Source organism: Salvelinus namaycush, chromosome 24 (assembly GCF_016432855.1).
Source record: "Salvelinus namaycush isolate Seneca chromosome 24, SaNama_1.0, whole genome shotgun sequence".
NCBI lineage: Eukaryota > Metazoa > Chordata > Actinopteri > Salmoniformes > Salmonidae > Salvelinus > Salvelinus namaycush.
This window is the reverse complement of record NC_052330.1, coordinates 36,232,698-36,250,730: the sequence shown is the minus strand read 5'-3', so window position 1 is coordinate 36,250,730 and position 18,033 is coordinate 36,232,698. Positions and strand designations below refer to the sequence as shown.

Genomic DNA, 18,033 nt, shown 5'->3' with positions numbered 1-18,033 from the left:
TCAATGAGTCCTTTAGGTTACGATCATGAGCTAGCTATCATTAGCCAAATGTCAGCCTGGCTCTGTGGCAGGGATGTAGAGGGTTTGGTATTCGTTAGCCTGGCTCTGTGGCAGGGAGGTAGAGGGATTGGTATTCGTTAGCCTGGCTCTGTGGCAGGGAGGTAGAGGGTTTGGTATTCGTTAGCCTGGCTCTGTGGCAGGGAGGTAGAGGGTTTGGTATTCGTTAGCCTGGCTCTGTGGCAGGGAGGTAGAGGGTTTGGTATTCATATGAGTGAAAATGCAGATGATCACATGATGTAAGAGACTACAGGATGTGGTTAATATCCAAGAGAAGAACTTCATCCCAAATACAATCCTATTACCTAAGTAGTGCACTACGTTTGACCAGAGTCCTATAAGTAGTGCACTACGTTTGACCAGGGTCCTATAAGTAGTGCACTACGTTTGACCAGAGTCCTATGGGTCCTATAAGTAGTGCACTACGTTTGACCAGGGTCCTATGGGTCCTATAAGTAGTGCACTACATTTGACCAGAGTCCTATGGGTCCTATAAGTAGTGCACCACGTTTGACCAGAGTCCTATGGGTCCTATAAGTACTAAACCATGTAGAGAATAATGTGACATTTGGAACGCAGTCCAAGCATCATTGCAATTAATTTTCCAGTCAAGTCCTGACTACGGCAAAGCACTGGGCCATATGATTATCAGTGGCTGAGTCTTTTCCCAATTGTCCCCATGTCTCTCTCTACAGACACTGGCATAATATCTGTGGGATGGTCTAGGAGTGGAGAAGACTGACAAAAACCAGTGGTTTACACTCATCTCAATTGGCTTGGTCAGATACACTCATAACCAGACTTGTGTGAATAGCTACATTCAGGTATGGAGTAATGAGATCGCAGCCGCTGCAGTACAAGATAAACAGCCACCTGACTGTATGAAGTTCCCTGTAGGTCTATACAACATAACCTAAGACAATTTGAGCAATGCTTGAAATGAACACATTGGCCAAAAACCCCAGCCAGATTTAATGCCGTCTCTCTCTCTCGCTCTGTTTAAGCAATCAGTCGATTATGTAACTCTGGCCAAGGAGGATTCCATGATGTTTTCATAAGTAGTCTCTAATATTTCCTAATCTAGACTGTCCTCCCCACATCTCTCACACACACATCTCACACACACACACACACGACTAAACCACAGAGGACTGAGACTGCATGTCCCCGCATTCTCTCTCGTTGTCCCTCTCTCCCTCTCCCTTTAACCATAATGGTGTGGTCAGTTGCAAAAACCAGAACTCATAGTGTGTGTCCCGAAATGGCACCCTATTCCCTATGGGCCCTGATCAAAAGTAGTGCACTATATAGGGAATAGAGTGCCATTTGGACCAGGTTATAGCACTACGAAACAGAAGCAGGTACTGTATTGTTGACACAAAGGAATTGTGAAATCTGGATATGGTTCTAGAAGTGTTGTTGCTGTCTCAGGACGTTTCATGACCGCTCAATGGCTTTCTGTCTCTTGCCGTCTCGGTTGTCTCTTTCATTTCTTTTTTCTGTTAAAGATTCTGTTCCAGTGACTACATATTGTCTATTTTTTTGTTGTTCAGTTTACACCCTCTCACTTCTGAGTGTTCACTTCCATACTGTCTTAGGCTAGGTTAGGCCTTCTCAGCCTAATTAGAGGTTTCAAATGGCACCCTGATCCCTATATAGTGCACTACTTTAGACCAGGGATCTATGGCACCCTGATCCCTATATAGGGCACTACTTTTGACCAGGGCCCTATGGCACCCTAATCCCTATATAGTGCACTACTTTAGACCAGGGCCCATAGGGAATAGGATGCCATTTCGAAAGCACCCTATGATACAATGTTTATACATACCATGTGGATTGACTTAGAAAACACTAGTCAGGGGTCGAGTAGAGCTCCAACTCACTCCTAGAGCATGCATCCCAAACGGAACCCTATTCCCTGGTCAAAAGTAGTGCACTATAAAGGGAATAGGGTGCCATAGGGCCCTGGTCAAAAGTAGTGCACTATAAAGGGATCAGGGTGCCATTTGGGACAGTTCTATACTACTCCTACAGTATTCATGAGTCGTAAGTGAGTCGCCTCCTGCCTGCTAGCTAGGTCTAGTTGTGGCATGGCTAGCTGCTAGCTAGGTCTAGTTGTGGCATGGCTAGCTGCTAGCTAGGTCTAGTTATGGCATGGCTAGCTAGGTCTAGTTGTGGCATGGCTAGCTAGGTCTAGTTGTGGCATGGCTAGCTAGGTCTAGTTGTGGCATGGCTAGCTAGGTCTAGTTGTGGCATGGCTAGCTGCTAGCTAGGTCTAGTTGTGGCATGGCTAGCTAGGTCTAGTTGTGGCATGGCTAGCTAGGTCTAGTTGTGGCATGGCTAGCTGCTAGCTAGGTCTAGTTGTGGCATGGCTAGCTGCTAGCTAGGTCTAGTTGTGGCATGGCTAGCTGCTAGCTAGGTCTAGTTATGGCATGGCTAGCTAGGTCTAGTTGTGGCATGGCTAGCTAGGTCTAGTTGTGGCATGGCTAGCTAGGTTTAGTTGTGGCATGGCTAGCTAGGTCTAGTTGTGGCATGGCTAGCTGCTAGCTAGGTCTAGTTGTGGCATGGCTAGTGTAATAAATAATATCCTTAATTAACAGCGTTGGACTGTTAGAACCTGTTATAACTACTTAGAACCTGTTATAACTACTGCTTGCATAAGTGTACACTGTTCCTCAATACTCTTCGATGTTACACACAAACACATTCTGTACTCAACAGATACTAACCACACACACACACACACATACTGTGGGGGTTTTATAAGGTTTTTTGACATGCTTAACTAACTATAAGCTAGTAGGGCTTCTTATGCATTAAAGTTTGAATTACTGACTCATGTGGACCTGCATTTTCCATTAGTCTCTACTCTTACCAGTGCTCTGTCTAACCATGAGGCCACAGCCTGAAATTGCAACAAATGTATCTGAGCATAAGATATGAACAAGCAGTCTGAAATGTGTGTGTGTATGAAATATGTGTGTGTATGCAACAATGTATCAGTAGTGTGGGCGCCGTACTATGTGGCCGAGACTGTGCTAATCTTAGAGAGACACAGGAGGGGGGTGAATCAGGAGACTGCTGACCAGACAATAACAGATAAACTATACACACGAAAAACATATGTGAGGTTCTGAGTTATGCACTATAACCCAATACTATAACAAACGTGATTAGCAACTGTATTATATGTGATTGAATACTATAACAAACGTGATTGGATATTGATAACCTGTTGGCCTGGGCGCCTGGATGTCTGTGTGTGTGTGCTGGAAGTAACAGTTAGCTCAGATAAGAAGCTGGGAAGCTGTGGTTAGCCTTGAGCGAACAGTGGCCATTGTATACAGGTGCGAATAGCTCAGACAATATTGCAGAAGCTGTCTGACCTCAGTCTTTGGGGTGAAGGAGCGTAATCTACACAGCAACAGCGTCGGGACATCACATGCGCTAAGGGGCCAGGACTGGCTTAAGGCGCCAACATCAACGATAGGCTGGGACAAAGAACACTGCCAAGAACCAATGGAGCATCAACACCAGGTCAGGACGGGACTTTCCTCAACCCTCATCGACCAGTCAGGAGAACAGAACTACTAGACTCAACCTACGTCATTTCAATGTATAAAATCTAATGCACACTATGTTTAGGGGCTCTTCTTCTGCTGGTTCCCTCTGACCCAAATGAACGAGCCCGTGCACGCTTTGCAAGATATCTTTGACTCTAAATAAACTGCCTTTACTATATCTAAGTCCACCCTGTCCAGCGTCTTGACTTGGTCTCATTCTCATGTAAATGAAACATCAACACTAGCTAGGTCTAGTTGTGGCATGGCTAGCTAGGTCTAGTTGTGGCATGGCTAGCTGCTAGCTAGGTCTAGTTGTGGCATGGCTAGCTGCTAGCTAGGTCTAGTTGTGGCATGGCTAGCTAGGTCTAGTTGTGGCATGGCTAGCTAGGTCTAGTTGTGGCATGGCTAGCTAGGTCTAGTTGTGGCATGGCTAGCTGCTAGCTAGGTCTAGTTGTGGCATGGCTAGCTGCTAGCTAGGTCTAGTTGTGGCATGGCTAGCTGTTAGCTAGGTCTAGTTGTGGCATGGCTAGCTGTTAGCTAGGTCTAGTTGTGGCATGGCTAGCTGTCAGCTAGGTCTAGTTGTTGCATGGCTAGCTGTCAGCTAGGTCTAGTTGTTGCATGGCTAGCTGTCAGCTAGGTCTAGTTGTTGCATGGCTAGCTGTCAGCTAGGTCTAGTTGTTGCATGGCTAGCTGTCAGCTAGGTCTAGTTGTGGCATGGCTAGCTGTTAGCTAGGTCTAGTTGTTGGATGGCTAGCTGCTAGCTAGGTCTAGTTGTTGCATGGCTAGCTGCTAGCTAGGTCTAGTTGTTGCATGGCTAGCTGCTAGCTAGGTCTAGTTGTTGCATGGCTAGCTGCTAGCTAGGTATAGTTGTGGCATGGCTAGCTGTCAGCTAGGTATAGTTGTGGCATGGCTAGCTGTTAGCTAGGTCTAGTTGTTGCATGGCTAGCTGTTAGCTAGGTCTAGTTGTTGCATGGCTAGCTGCTAGCTAGGTCTAGTTGTTGCATGGCTAGCTGTTAGCTAGGTCTAGTTGTTGCATGGCTAGCTGTTAGCTAGGTCTAGTTGTTGCATGGCTAGCTGTTGGCTAGGTCTAGTTGTTGCATGGCTAGCTGTTAGCTAGGTCTAGTTGTGGCATGGCTAGCTGCTAGCTAGGTCTAGTTGTTGCATGCTAGCTGCTAGCTAGGTCTAGTTGTGGCATGGCTAGCTGTTAGCTAGGTCTAGTTGTTGCATGGCTAGCTGCAATGAGTCTAGTGTCGGGGAGGGAGCAGGCAGGCAGCTTGGCTATCCCCTCTCTCCAGAGAGAAAGGCATTTCTACTTAAAATAAACTCAGAGAGAGCAAGAGAAATCCGTGCTGCTTGCCAACCCTCTCCCTTAATCAAATTCAAAAAATAAAATAAAATGTTATTTGTCACATGCGCCGAATACAACAGCTGTAGACCTTGCTGTGAAATGCTGAATACAACAGCTGTAGACCTTGCTGTGAAATGCTGAATACAACAGCTGTAGACCTTGCTGTGAAATGCTGAATACAACAGGTGTAGACCTTGCTGTGAAATGCTGAATACAACAGGTGTAGACCTTGCTGTGAAATGCTGAATACAACAGCTGTAGACCTTGCTGTGAAATGCTGAATACAACAGGTGTAGACCTTGCTGTGAAATGCTGAATACAACAGCTGTAGACCTTGCTGTGAAATGCTGAATACAACAGCTGTAGACCTTGCTGTGAAATGCTGAATACAACAGCTGTAGACCTTGCTGTGAAATGCTGAATACAACAGCTGTAGACCTTGCTGTGAAATGCTGAATACAACAGGTGTAGACCTTGCTGTGAAATGCTGAATACAACAGCTGTAGACCTTGCTGTGAAATGCTGAATACAACAGCTGTAGACCTTGCTGTGAAATGCTGAATACAACAGGTGTAGACCTTGCTGTGAAATGCTGAATACAACAGGTGTAGACCTTGCTGTGAAATGCTGAATACAACAGCTGTAGACCTTGCTGTGAAATGCTGAATACAACAGGTGTAGACCTTGCTGTGAAATGCTGAATACAACAGCTGTAGACCTTGCTGTGAAATGCTGAATACAACAGCTGTAGACCTTGCTGTGAAATGCTGAATACAACAGGTGTAGACCTTGCTGTGAAATGCTGAATACAACAGCTGTAGACCTTGCTGTGAAATGCTGAATACAACAGCTGTAGACCTTGCTGTGAAATGCTGAATACAACAGGTGTAGACCTTGCTGTGAAATGCTGAATACAACAGCTGTAGACCTTGCTGTGAAATGCTGAATACAACAGCTGTAGACCTTGCTGTGAAATGCTGAATACAACAGCTGTAGACCTTGCTGTGAAATGCTTACTTACAAGCCCTTAAACAGTGCAGTTAAGAAAAATAAGAGTTAAGAAAGTATTTACTAAAATAATCTGAAGTTAAAAATAAATACAAATGGAAAAAGGTATAATTAAAGAGCAACAATAAAATAACAGTAACGAGGCTAAATACAGGGGGTACCGGTACAGAGTCAATGTGGAGGCTATATATAGGAGGGACCGGTACAGAGTCAATGTGGAGGCTATATACAGGAAGTACCGGTACAGAGTCAATGTGGAGGCTATATACAGGGGGTACCGGTACAGAGTCAATGTGTGGGGGCACAGGTTAGTCAAGGTAAATTGTACATGTGGTAGTGGTAAAGTGACTATGCATAGATAATAAACAGAGAGTAGCAGCAGCGTAAAATGGGGGGGGGGGGGGGGGACAATGCAAATAGTCCAGGTAGCCATTTGATTATCTGTTCAGGAGTCTTATGGCTTGGGCGTAGAAGCTGTTAAGAAGCCTTTTGGACCTAGACTTGGCGCTCCGGTACCACTTGCTGTGCGGTAGCAGAGAGAACAGTCTATGACTAGGGTGGGTGCAGATAAACCATAGCAGTGTTCCATTTACGTGGAAACCATCCCACGGATGAGCCCGGGCAGGCAGTCAGGTAGGTACTGTAAGTAGACAGGTAGGCGGGCAGGTAGGCAGGTACTGTAAGTAGGCAGGCAGGCAGGTAGGTACTGTAAGTAGACAGGCAGGCGGGCAGGTAGGTACTGTAAGTAGACAGGCAGGCAGGCAGGTAGGCAGGTACTGTAAGTAGGCTGGCAGGTAGGTACTGTAAGTAGGCAGGCAGGCAGGTACTGTAAGTAGGCAGGCAGGCAGGCAGGTACTGTAAGTAGGCAGGCAGGTACTGTAAGTAGGCAGGCAGGCAGGCAGGTACTGTAAGTAGGCAGGCAGGCAGGTACTGTAAGTAGGCAGGCAGGCAGGTACTGTAAGTAGGCAGGCAGGCAGGCGGGTAGGCAGGTACTGTAAGTAGGCAGGCAGGCAGGTACTGTAAGTAGGCAGGCAGGCAGACAGGTACTGTAAGTAGGCAGGCAGGCAGGTACTGCAAGTAGGCAGGCAGGCAGGCAGGTACTGTAAGTAGGCAGGCAGGCAGGTACTGTAAGTAGGCAGGCAGGCAGGTACTGTAAGTAGGCAGGCAGGCAGACAGGTACTGTAAGTAGGCAGGCAGGCAGGTACTGTAAGTAGGCAGGCAGGCAGGCAGGTACTGTAAGTAGGCAGGCAGGCAGGTACTGTAAGTAGGCAGGCAGGCAGGTACTGTAAGTAGGCAGGCAGGCAGACAGGTACTGTAAGTAGGCAGGCAGGCAGGTACTGTAAGTAGGCAGGCAGGCAGGTACTGTAAGTAGGCAGGCAGGCAGGTACTGTAAGTAGGCAGGCAGGCAGGTACTGTAAGTAGGCAGGCAGGCAGGCAGGTACTGTAAGTAGGCAGGCAGGCAGGTGCTGTAAGTAGGCAGGCAGGCAGGTACTGTAAGTAGGCAGGCAGGCAGGTACTGTAAGTAGGCAGGCAGGCAGGCAGGTACTGTAAGTAGGCAGGCAGGCAGGTACTGTAAGAAGGCAGGCAGGCAGGCAGGCAGGTACTGTAAGTAGGCAGGCAGGCAGGTACTGTAAGTAGGCAGGCAGGCAGACAGGTACTGTAAGTAGGCAGGCAGGCAGGTACTGTAAGTAGGCAGGCAGGCAGGCAGGCAGGTACTGTAAGTAGGCAGGCAGGCAGGTACTGTAAGTAGGCAGGCAGGCAGACAGGTACTGTAAGTAGGCAGGCAGGCAGGTACTGTAAGTAGGCAGGCAGGCAGACAGGTACTGTAAGTAGGCAGGCAGGCAGGTACTGTAAGTAGGCAGGCAGGCAGACAGGTACTGTAAGTAGGCAGGCAGGCAGGTACTGTAAGTAGGCAGGCAGGCAGGCAGGTACTGTAAGTAGGCAGGCAGGCAGGTACTGTAAGTAGGCAGGCAGGCAGGTACTGTAAGTAGGCAGGCAGGCAGACAGGTACTGTAAGTAGGCAGGCAGGCAGGTAGGTACTGTAAGTAGGCAGGTAGGTACTGTAAGTAAGCAGGCAGGTAGGTAGGTAGGTAGGTACTGTAAGTAGGCAGGCAGGCAGGCAGGTACTGTAAGTTGGCAGGCAGGTAGGTAGGTTGGTAGGTACTGTAAGTATGCAGACAGGCAGGCAGGTACTGTAAGTAGGCAGGCAGGCAGACAGGCAGGCAGGTACTGTAAGTAGGCAGGCAGACAGGCAGGCAGGTACTGTAAGTAGGCAGGCAGGCAGACAGGCAGGCAGGTACTGTAAGTAGGCAGGCAGGCAGGCAGGTACTATAAGTAGGCAGGTAGGCACTAAGTAGGCAGGCAGGTAGGCAGGTGGGTACTGTAAGTAGGCAGGCAGGCAGGTACTGTAAGTAGGAAGGCAGGCAGGTAGGTACTGTAAGTAGGCAGGCAGGTACTGTAAGTAGGCAGGCAGGTAGGTGCTGGGGCATTTAAAGCCCTTAACACTCATAGACACACACTTACAGGAAGAAATGCATACACATATGAGGTGAAGGCAAACACACAAACACACTCGTACAAAGCCATACACATATATAGGAAGGAGCACAAACACAGGTCACTTTAGCATGTCCACAGCAGCATGTTCCCCATGCAGGTGTCCTACTACTACCACCTCTACAAAGTAGAGACAACCAGTCACCTCTGGCCTATATAGACACAATGACACAATCGTATAGAGATCTACCGATATTAGTTACTCCATAGACAGGAGTGGGTTGTAGGAACCTATTACAGTCAATTAAGTTACTTAAACTAAGAGGAGCATGAGCCTGTCTATTACTGTGATGGGTTCTGATTTCTTAACCTTTGAAATCATGAAATATACTTATTCATTTCACTGAGGGGGAGAGGATAATGTATAACGTTTACATGATGTCAGGATGTGTTATTGTTAACCATCAGGGATCCTATGGGAGGAGAAGAGACACAGTCTGGTACCAGTCACCATGACAGCCGTGAGTTGTGGGAGGAGTGAGGAATTTGGGCAGAGGTCAGGTTAGATGAAGTGAGGAAGAATGTATATCACTAATCTTCTGGATAGCAACAGAGGTATGAGGTATATTATTGGCTGTTCAGATGTGTAAGGAGGAGGCTCAGCATTGGAGAAAGGGTTAAATATCAGTGCTTGTGTGAATATGTTCGTTGTCTTATGCAGCTGTATGACCCAGTGGGTGAATAAACTTGGTTGGAGCTTGATTAAGCGTCCGTGAGTTTTTTTTTTTTTACTCTGTTTATTTAGAACCTACTGTAACAACTGTTTTTCCACTTGGTCCCTCTGGGTCTTTTGGGGCACACAATAAGCTCGGCTTGGCCCACATGCTGAACGTGTGCCGGTCCAAAGAGAATGTCCCCCTCCCTGTGTGTCTCCACTGCATTCAGACCAGGCCATATAAGTGTCAGGTCCACTGATATGAAATGTTATCAGATATAATGACAAATCTAACCAGACTAAAGGCGTTCGGGTTTGCTCCTAGCAGAACTCGGCTAGGTGAATCGAACATCTGTGCACGCATATTCCCTAAAGACCTTCGCTATAATTTTTTTTTTAATGCCAAAACTTTACTGTTGTTTGTCCCTCTTGAGCCACCATAGCCAGTACATTTCCTTAAAATAGCCCAAATTAATCTAAAATAAATCAAGAAATCTGTCATGAGTTTCAACGTTTTTGCCAAAGAAATCTTAGTCAAGCAAATTTACATCTAACTGAAATGTTTGTTGCATCATTTTTCAAGTGAACAAATTTGTATGAAAACTAGTCATCTCTTGTTGAATGACAACAAATACTTAATTGAAAAATCCCGTCCACAGTTCCCACCCTATATAGTTCACTACATTTGGCAAATCTGACCTTAACTCTATCCTCCTGATTCTTGCTTACAAGCAAAAAGTCAAACAGGAAGGACCAGTGACACGCTCAATACCAAAGTGCGGTCAGATGAAGCGGTTGCTAAGCTACAGGACTGTTTTGCTAGCACAGACTGGAATATGTTCTGGGATTCATCCAATAACATTGAGGTTAGCACATCAGTCGCTGGCTTCATTAACAAGAGCAATGACCTCGTCGTCCCCACAGTGACCGTACGTACATATCCCAACCAGAAGCCATGGATTACAAGCAACAGCTGCAGTGAGCTAAAGCTTTCAAGGAGCTTGACACTAATCTGGAACGCTTATAAGAAATCCTGCTACGCCCTCCGACGAACCAATCAAACAGGCAAAGCGGACGACTGTAATCACACTCTCAATAGCCGATTTGGGTAAGACCTTTTAAACAGGTCAACATTCACAAGGCCACACGGATTACCAGGACACGTAGTCAGAGCATGCGCTGACCAGCTAGTAAGTGTCATTAATAACATTTTCTACCTCTCCCTGACCCAATCTGTAATACCTACAGGTTTAAAGCAGACCAACATAGTCCCTGTGCCCAAGAACTCCAAGGTAACCTGCCTAAATGACTACCGCCCTGTAGCACTCCCATCTGTAGCCATGAAATGCTTTGAAAGGCTGGTCATGGCTCACATCAACACCATCCCAGAAACCCCAGACCTACTCCAATTTGCATACCTCCCCAACAGATCCACAGATGATGCAATCTCTATTGCACTCCACACTGCCCTTTCACACCTGGATAAAAGGAACACCTTCGTGAGAATGTTGTTCACTGACTACAGCTCAGCGTTCAACACCATAGTGCCCTCCAAGGACCCTGGGACTGAACATCTCCCTCTGCAACTGGATTCTGGATTTCCTGACGGGCCGCCCCCCCAGGCGGTGAGGGTAGGCAACAACACATCCGCCACGCTGACCCTCAACGCGGGGGCCCCTCAAGGGTGCGTGCTTAGTCCCCTCCTGTACTCCCTGTTCGCCCACGGCTGCATCGCCACACGCGGCTCCAAAGCCATCATTAAGTTTGTCGATGACACAACGGTGGTAGGCCTCATCACCGATGACGACGAGACAGCCTATAGGGAGGAGGTCATAGACCTGGCAGTGTGGTGCCATGACAACAACCTCTCCCTAAATGTGAGCAAAACAAAGGAGCTGATTGTGGACTACAGGAAACGGAAGGGCAGGCACGCCCTCATTCACATCGACAGGGCTGTAGTGGAGCGGGTCAAGACCTTCAAGTTCCTCAGTGTCCACATCACAAAGGACCTATCGTGGTCTACACACACCAACAGTCATGAAGAGGGCACGACAACACCTATACCCCATACCCCAAATGATTTGGCATTGGACCTCAGATCCTCAAAAAGTTCTACAGCTGCACCATCAAGAGCATCCTGACTGGTTTCATCACCGCCTGGTATGGCAACTGCTCGGCCTCCGGCCGCAATGCGCTACAGAAGGTAGTGCGTACGGCCCAGTACATCACTGGAGCTGAGCCTCCTGCCATCCAGGCCACCCAAGTCATAGACTGTTCTCTCTGCTACAGCACGGCAAGCGGTACCGGAGCGCCAAGTTTGGTACCAAAAGGCTCCTTAACAGCTTCTACCCCCAACCCATTAGACTGCTTAACAGTTAATCAAAATGGCCACCCTGACTATTTACATTGACACCCTTATTTTATTCATATTATTGTCACTGACTCTCTTGCACAGGCTCGACGTACACTCACTGGACTCTAACCACACACTCACACATATAACCCTGACATTGCAACACACACAGACACCCTTTCACACTCTGCTGCTACTCTGTTTATTACTTCTACTGATTGCCTAGTCACTTTACCCCTACCTATATGTACAGTACCAGTCAAAAGTTTGGACACACCTACTCATTCAAGGGTTTTTATTTTTTACATTGTAGAATAATAGTGAAGATATCAACACTATGAAATAACACATATGGAAACATGTAGTAACCAAAAAATAAAAAAATAAAAATAAATGTCAAACAAATCAAAATATATTTTATTTATATAGCTTCTTCAATCTAGCCACCCTGTTATTTGATTCAAAAAAAAATGTTTTACCTCTGTATGGAACACCCTATGGGCCCTGGTCAAAAGTAGTGAACTATATAGGGTATAGGGTACCATTTCAGACACAGCCAGTGACGGAGACCATTTCCAAGATGAACTACTGCACCCGGCAGTTTGTTCCCTGATGGAACCCTAACAGCCCTATAAAACACTGTATAACCAAGCCCTATAAAACACTATATAACCAGGCCCTATCAAACACTGTATAACCAGGCCCTATAAAACACTGTATAACCAGGCCCTATAAAACACTGTATAACCAGGCCCTATAAAACACTGTATAACCAGGCCCTATAAAACACTGTATAACCAGGCCCTATCAAACACTGTATAACCAGGCCCTATAAAACACTGTATAACCAGGCCCTATAAAACACTGTATAACCAGGCCCTATCAAACACTGTATAACCAGGCCCTATAAAACACTGTACAACCAGGCCCTATAAAACACTGTAATATGGTTATGTCAGGAAGAGAGCGAGAGCGAGAGCCAGAGCCAGAGCGAGAGCCAGAGCCAGAGCCAGAGCCAGAGCCAGAGCCAGAGCCAGAGCCAGAGCCAGAGCCAGAGCCAGAGATTCTCGCTCTAGAGCGAGAGACAGAGACAGAGACAGAGACAGAGACAGAGACAGAGACAGAGACAGAGACAGAGAGAGCAAACACAGCTTGTCTGCAGCCTTTTTATAAGGTCATTTTGATAAAGACGATGAGACTTGAATAGGCTACTTACTCACAAGTTGGACTGCAATCCTCTTCTACCAATGGTGGAGCAGTGTTTTGGCCACTGCAAAGACATATGAATAATAGTTATTTTAACTCGTATAACCTCCGTTTCAAAATAGGACAAACATGCTTCAGATAGATAGATACAGTTGAAGTCAGAAGTTTACATACACTTAGGTTGGAGTCATGAAAACTCGTTTGAAAACCACTCCACAAATTCCTTGTTAACAAACTATAGTTTTGGCAAGTCGGTTAGAACATCTACTTTGTGCATGACACGAGCAATTTTTCCAACAATTGTTTACATACAGATTATTTCACTTATAATTCATTGTATCACAATTCCAGTGGGTCAGAAGTTTACATACACTAAGTTGACTGTGCCTTCAAACAGCTTGGAAAATTCCAGAAAATTATGTCATGGCTTTAGAAGCTTCTGATAGGCTAATTGACATCATTTGAGTCAAGTGGAGGTGTACCTGTGGATGTATTTCAAGGCCTACCTTCAAACTCAGTGCCTCTTTGCTTGACATCATGGGAAAATCAAAAGAAATCAGCCAAGACCTCAGAAAAAAATTGTAGACCTCCACAAGTCTGGTTCATCCTTGGGAGCAACTTCCAAACGCCTGAAGGTACCACGTTCATCTGTACAAACAATAGTACGCGAGTATAAACACCATGGGACCATGCAGCCGTCGTACCGCTCAGGAAGAGACGCGTTCTGTCTCCTAGAGATGAACGTACTTTGGTGCGAAAAGCGCAAATCAATCCCAGAACAGCAAAGGACCTTGTGAAGTTGCTGGAGGAAACAGGTACAAAAGTATCTATATCCACAGTAAAATGAGTCCTATATCGACATAACCTGAAAGGCCGCTCAGCAAGGAAGAAGCCACTGCTCCAAAACCGCCATAAAAAAGCCAGACTACCGTTTGCAACTGCACATGGGGACAAAGATCGTACTTTTTGGAGAAATGTCCTCTGGTCTGATGAAACAAAAATATAACTGTTTGGCCATAATGACCATCATTATGTTTGGAGGAAAAGGGGGATGCTTGCAAGCCGAAGAACACCATCCCAACCGTGAAGCACGGGGGTGGCAACATCATGGTGTGGGGGTGCTTTGTTGCAGGAGTGACTGGTGCACTTCACAAAATAGATGGCACCATGAGGAAGGAAAATTATGTGCATATATTGAAGCAACATCAAGACATAAGTCAGGAAGTTAAATCTTGGTCACAAATGGGTCTTCCAAATGGACAATGACCCCAAGCATACTTCCAAAGTTGTGGCAAAATGGCTTAAAGACAACAAAGTCGAGGTATTGGAGTGGCCATGACAAAGCCCTGACCTCAATCCTATATACAAAGCGTGTGCGAGCAAGGAGGCCTACAAACCTGACTCAGTTACACCAGCTCTGTCAGGAGGAATGGGCCAAAATTCAGCTTGTGGAAGGCTACCTGAAACGTTTGACCCAAGTTAAACAATTTAAAGGCAATGCTACCAAATACTAATTGAGTGTAAGTAAACCTCTGACCCACTGTGAATGTAATGAAAGAAATAAAAGCTGAAATAAATTATTCTCTCTACTATTATTCTGACATTTCACATTCTTAAAATAAAGTGGTGATCTTAATTGACCTAAGACAGGGAAGGATAGGATTAAATGTCTGGAATTGTGGAAAACTGAGTTTAAATGTATTTGGCTAAGGTGTATGTAAACTTCCGACTTCAACTGTATAGATAGATATAATATGAAGGTTCTAAATGGTGAGGAGGGATGAGGCTGATAATGATTCGTAATCATAATAAACATAGCATAAACGCAATCGAATGAATTCCCATGAACATGGAAATGAGTTTACAAATTAACCCTTGTAACATCAAGTCAAACAAATATCCGACTGTCTGTGTGAAACACTTGAGTGTGCTTCTACTCTGCTACCGTAGCCTAACAAAGCAAAGTGAAACAAGTGCGAATTGCAATTTTGCTGATTTCTTTTCCCACACAAATAAAATAATCAAGAAAACTAAAGCAAAAAGTTTCTCCCCATCCTACGAAAGAATGTATTTCGGTCTATTCTAGACGTTATGTTCTAAATAGGCCACTGTCGATAGCCCACAGTAATGTCTCGTCTATAACAGACTTACGTAACGTTGAACTTGGCAGCGAGGACAATATTCAGACTTCCACCGCTTCGTTAATGTAACAGCGAAAAATCTATTTTCGCAAATTTCTACAATAGTGTTCAAAACTGCACGGGATATTCATTCGATACTTTGTATCCATTTGATGGAGATTTAAAACGCAGTTGTAACAATCTAACGTTACCTAACAACAAAGAGATATTGTACACATGAAATAAATAAAAAATCCACGACAAAAAAAATTACAATAGTAGTAGTGCTATAAATCTCGGGATTGCAAGCTAAAACTCGTAAAATATCCTAGTTGTAAAATAATACAATTATGAAAACGATAAAAACAAAACTTTTTCATAAATGTTTTTATTATGTATAACAAAAATGAACTGTTAATCGACTTAGTCAAAGGTTCATAAACCAAACCAGAAGTAATTGGTTAATTTACCTTTATTAGGTCCAATATCCGAGGTGATATAATATGTGTCTGTAATTTGTGAATCGGACGTAGCTACGTTTTGAGACTAAAAATCGAAAAATCGTTGCGTCAGTCCGTTTAAATACTGATCAGTATCTGGGAGGGTACGGGAATGCGGAACTTGCTGTCCCAGACGTAAGCGTGGATAGAAATAGACCGCAGGGATAAATGGAAGGGGAAAAAAATAAATAAGCATTGTTCGCTCCACCCCTAGCAACCAAAAAACACACAACATTCTGATGTGAGGAAACTTTCAGCTTCCGCTGTTGGATTGTGTCGTCACTAGTTACCATAGCCACAAAGTCATAGACCCCGCCCATTTCTACAATTTCTCTTCTTATTCATATGTGATTTTAAAACATACATTTTACCTTAACCCTAACCTTAACCACACTGCTAACATTATGCCTAACACAAACATTAAATGAAGACCAAAAAGCGCATTTTTGTTTTCATGTTCATTGTTTTAACGCCAAATTGTTTTTATAAACATACACGTATTACTTATTTATACATTTGACATACATATGTACAAGCAAAGAAAGTGAATTTGGAAACATGATGGACTATAATTAGTGCTTTGTTGTTGTTGTTGTTGTTGTTGACACAGTTTTCATGTCTGTGTTGTGCGCGCGCACGCACGCACACAAGAGACCGCAACCGGAGAGCGAGAGCGAGAGATCAGTTTCATATAGATTTCCCTTCAGCATGTCGCACTATGGTCGCACCTGCTCTTATTTGGTGTTCTTGGGTCCTATTTAAAGGGTTCAGGAATTCTATTGGTGCCCTCTTACGACTCCAGGGGATAGATTTCAACTGTTACTAATAAGATATTTAGGATGTCGATGTTTTGCAACAGATGTTTTGACCCGCTAACCTTTGCTTTATTACTACAAGAGGCTACTTTAACTTAACCTTAGCTCACGTATACTTCATGATATATACATGTCACAGACTAGACCTGATATAGTGTATTCTATTCTAATGTAAGACCCTAAAGGGCTGGGCATCTGCAAGGGAAATGTGCAAGGCAATTTAATAAGCAAATAAATCAATAAATTACTTGGTTGGTTGTGACAACACTGGTTGTTTATTTGAAGAGCCACTCAGGAATATTCCTTGCAGTATTAGCGTCCTCTAGTGGGACAATATATATCTTTTTTTTGTGACATGAGACTGGTCATTAGGCTAATAACCCTATATATACCAACTCTGATCAATGATAATACTTTAAGTGGATGCTAAACATCTACAATGCCAATGCAATATAACGTATACAATATCAACGGATTAACTAAAAATATAAAAATTGGTTTGTTTGGCATCGGTAACTGAAGTATTTCTCCTTAATCACTTCCGTCAAGAGCAACTGTACTTCTACACAAGACAGGAATCTGTCTGGGTCTTGATTCAGATATCAGATATTAGATATTAGATATTAGTAGGGCACTTGAAGTCAACAGCAGTCCTGAGTGATCATGATGTCCTCAGCCGTGGGCCACTGTGCTTCTATCTGGACTTCCACCACAAATGTCCCTTCCTCTGTTTATTTTTATAGACTCTAATTTGGTTTCACCATCTGTGATTTAATGTCCAGTTCGAGAGAGAGAGAGAGAGAGAGAGAGAGAGAGAGAGAGAGAGAGAGAGAGAGATGGTCAATACGGTCAATACATTTAATTAAATGTATCATCCCGAAGATTCCCCAATACAACAGCAGTAGGGTTGTACCTGTATCCATGTTTATATGTACTATTATTATTACTACTGAAATTAACTGGATTTCAAGAGAGAGTCAATGCCCAGGTCTACTCACTCCCTATCTCACTGGCTCTAGTCTACCTCCCTATCTCACTGGCTCTAGTCTACCTCCCTATCTTACTGGCTCTAGTCTACTCTCTATCTTACTGGCTCTAGTCTACTCTCTATCTGACTGGCTCTAGTCTACCTCCCTATCTGACTGGCTCTAGTCTACCTCCCTATCTGACTGGCTCTAGTCTACCTCCCTATCTGACTGGCTCTAGTCTACTCTCTATCTGACTGGCTCTAGTCTACTCCCTATCTGACTGGCTCTAGTCTACTCCCTATCTGACTGGCTCTAGTCTACCTCCCTATCTGACTGGCTCTAGTCTACTCTCTATCTGACTGGCTCTAGTCTACTCCCTATCTGACTGGCTCTAGTCTACTCCCTATCTGACTGGCTCTAGTCTACTCCCTATCTGACTGGCTCTAGTCTACATCCCTATCTGACTGGCTCTAGTCTACTCTCTATCTGACTGGCTCTAGTCTACTCCCTATCTTATTGGCTCTAGTCTACTCTCTATCTGACTGGCTCTAGTCTACCTCCCTATCTCACTGGCTCTAGTCTACCTCCCTATCTGACTGGCTCTAGTCTACTCCCTATCTGACTGGCTCTAGTCTACTCCCTATCTGATTGGCTCTAGTCTACTCTCTATCTGACTGGCTCTAGTCTACCTCCCTATCTGACTGGCTCTAGTTTACTCCCTATCTGATTGGCTCTAGTCTACTCTCTATCTGACTGGCTCTAGTCTACCTCCCTATCTGACTGGCTCTAGTCTACCTCCCTATCTGACTGGCTCTAGTCTACCTCCCTATCTGACTGGCTCTAGTCTACTCCCTATCTGATTGGCTCTAGTCTACTCTCTA

The 18,033-nt window shown here is 44.9% G+C and overlaps 1 protein-coding gene across 2 annotated transcripts in view; it reads right to left on the bottom strand.

The window, feature by feature from the left end:
• jdp2b (Jun dimerization protein 2b) overlaps nucleotides 1-15,492 on the bottom strand; it is a 32,092-nt gene extending 16,600 nt beyond the window's left edge. The window contains exons 1-2 of one of the 2 annotated variants that reach the window (XM_038962524.1): nucleotides 15,340-15,492; nucleotides 12,764-12,813 (exon numbers count right to left, since the gene is read on the bottom strand). The gene's annotated coding sequence lies outside the window, so the exon portion shown is untranslated. Of the gene's footprint in view, nucleotides 1-12,759; nucleotides 12,814-15,339 lie in introns of both variants that reach the window. The other variant, XM_038962522.1, reaches the window with a different exon arrangement.
• Between the last annotated feature and the right edge of the window lie 2,541 nt (nucleotides 15,493-18,033).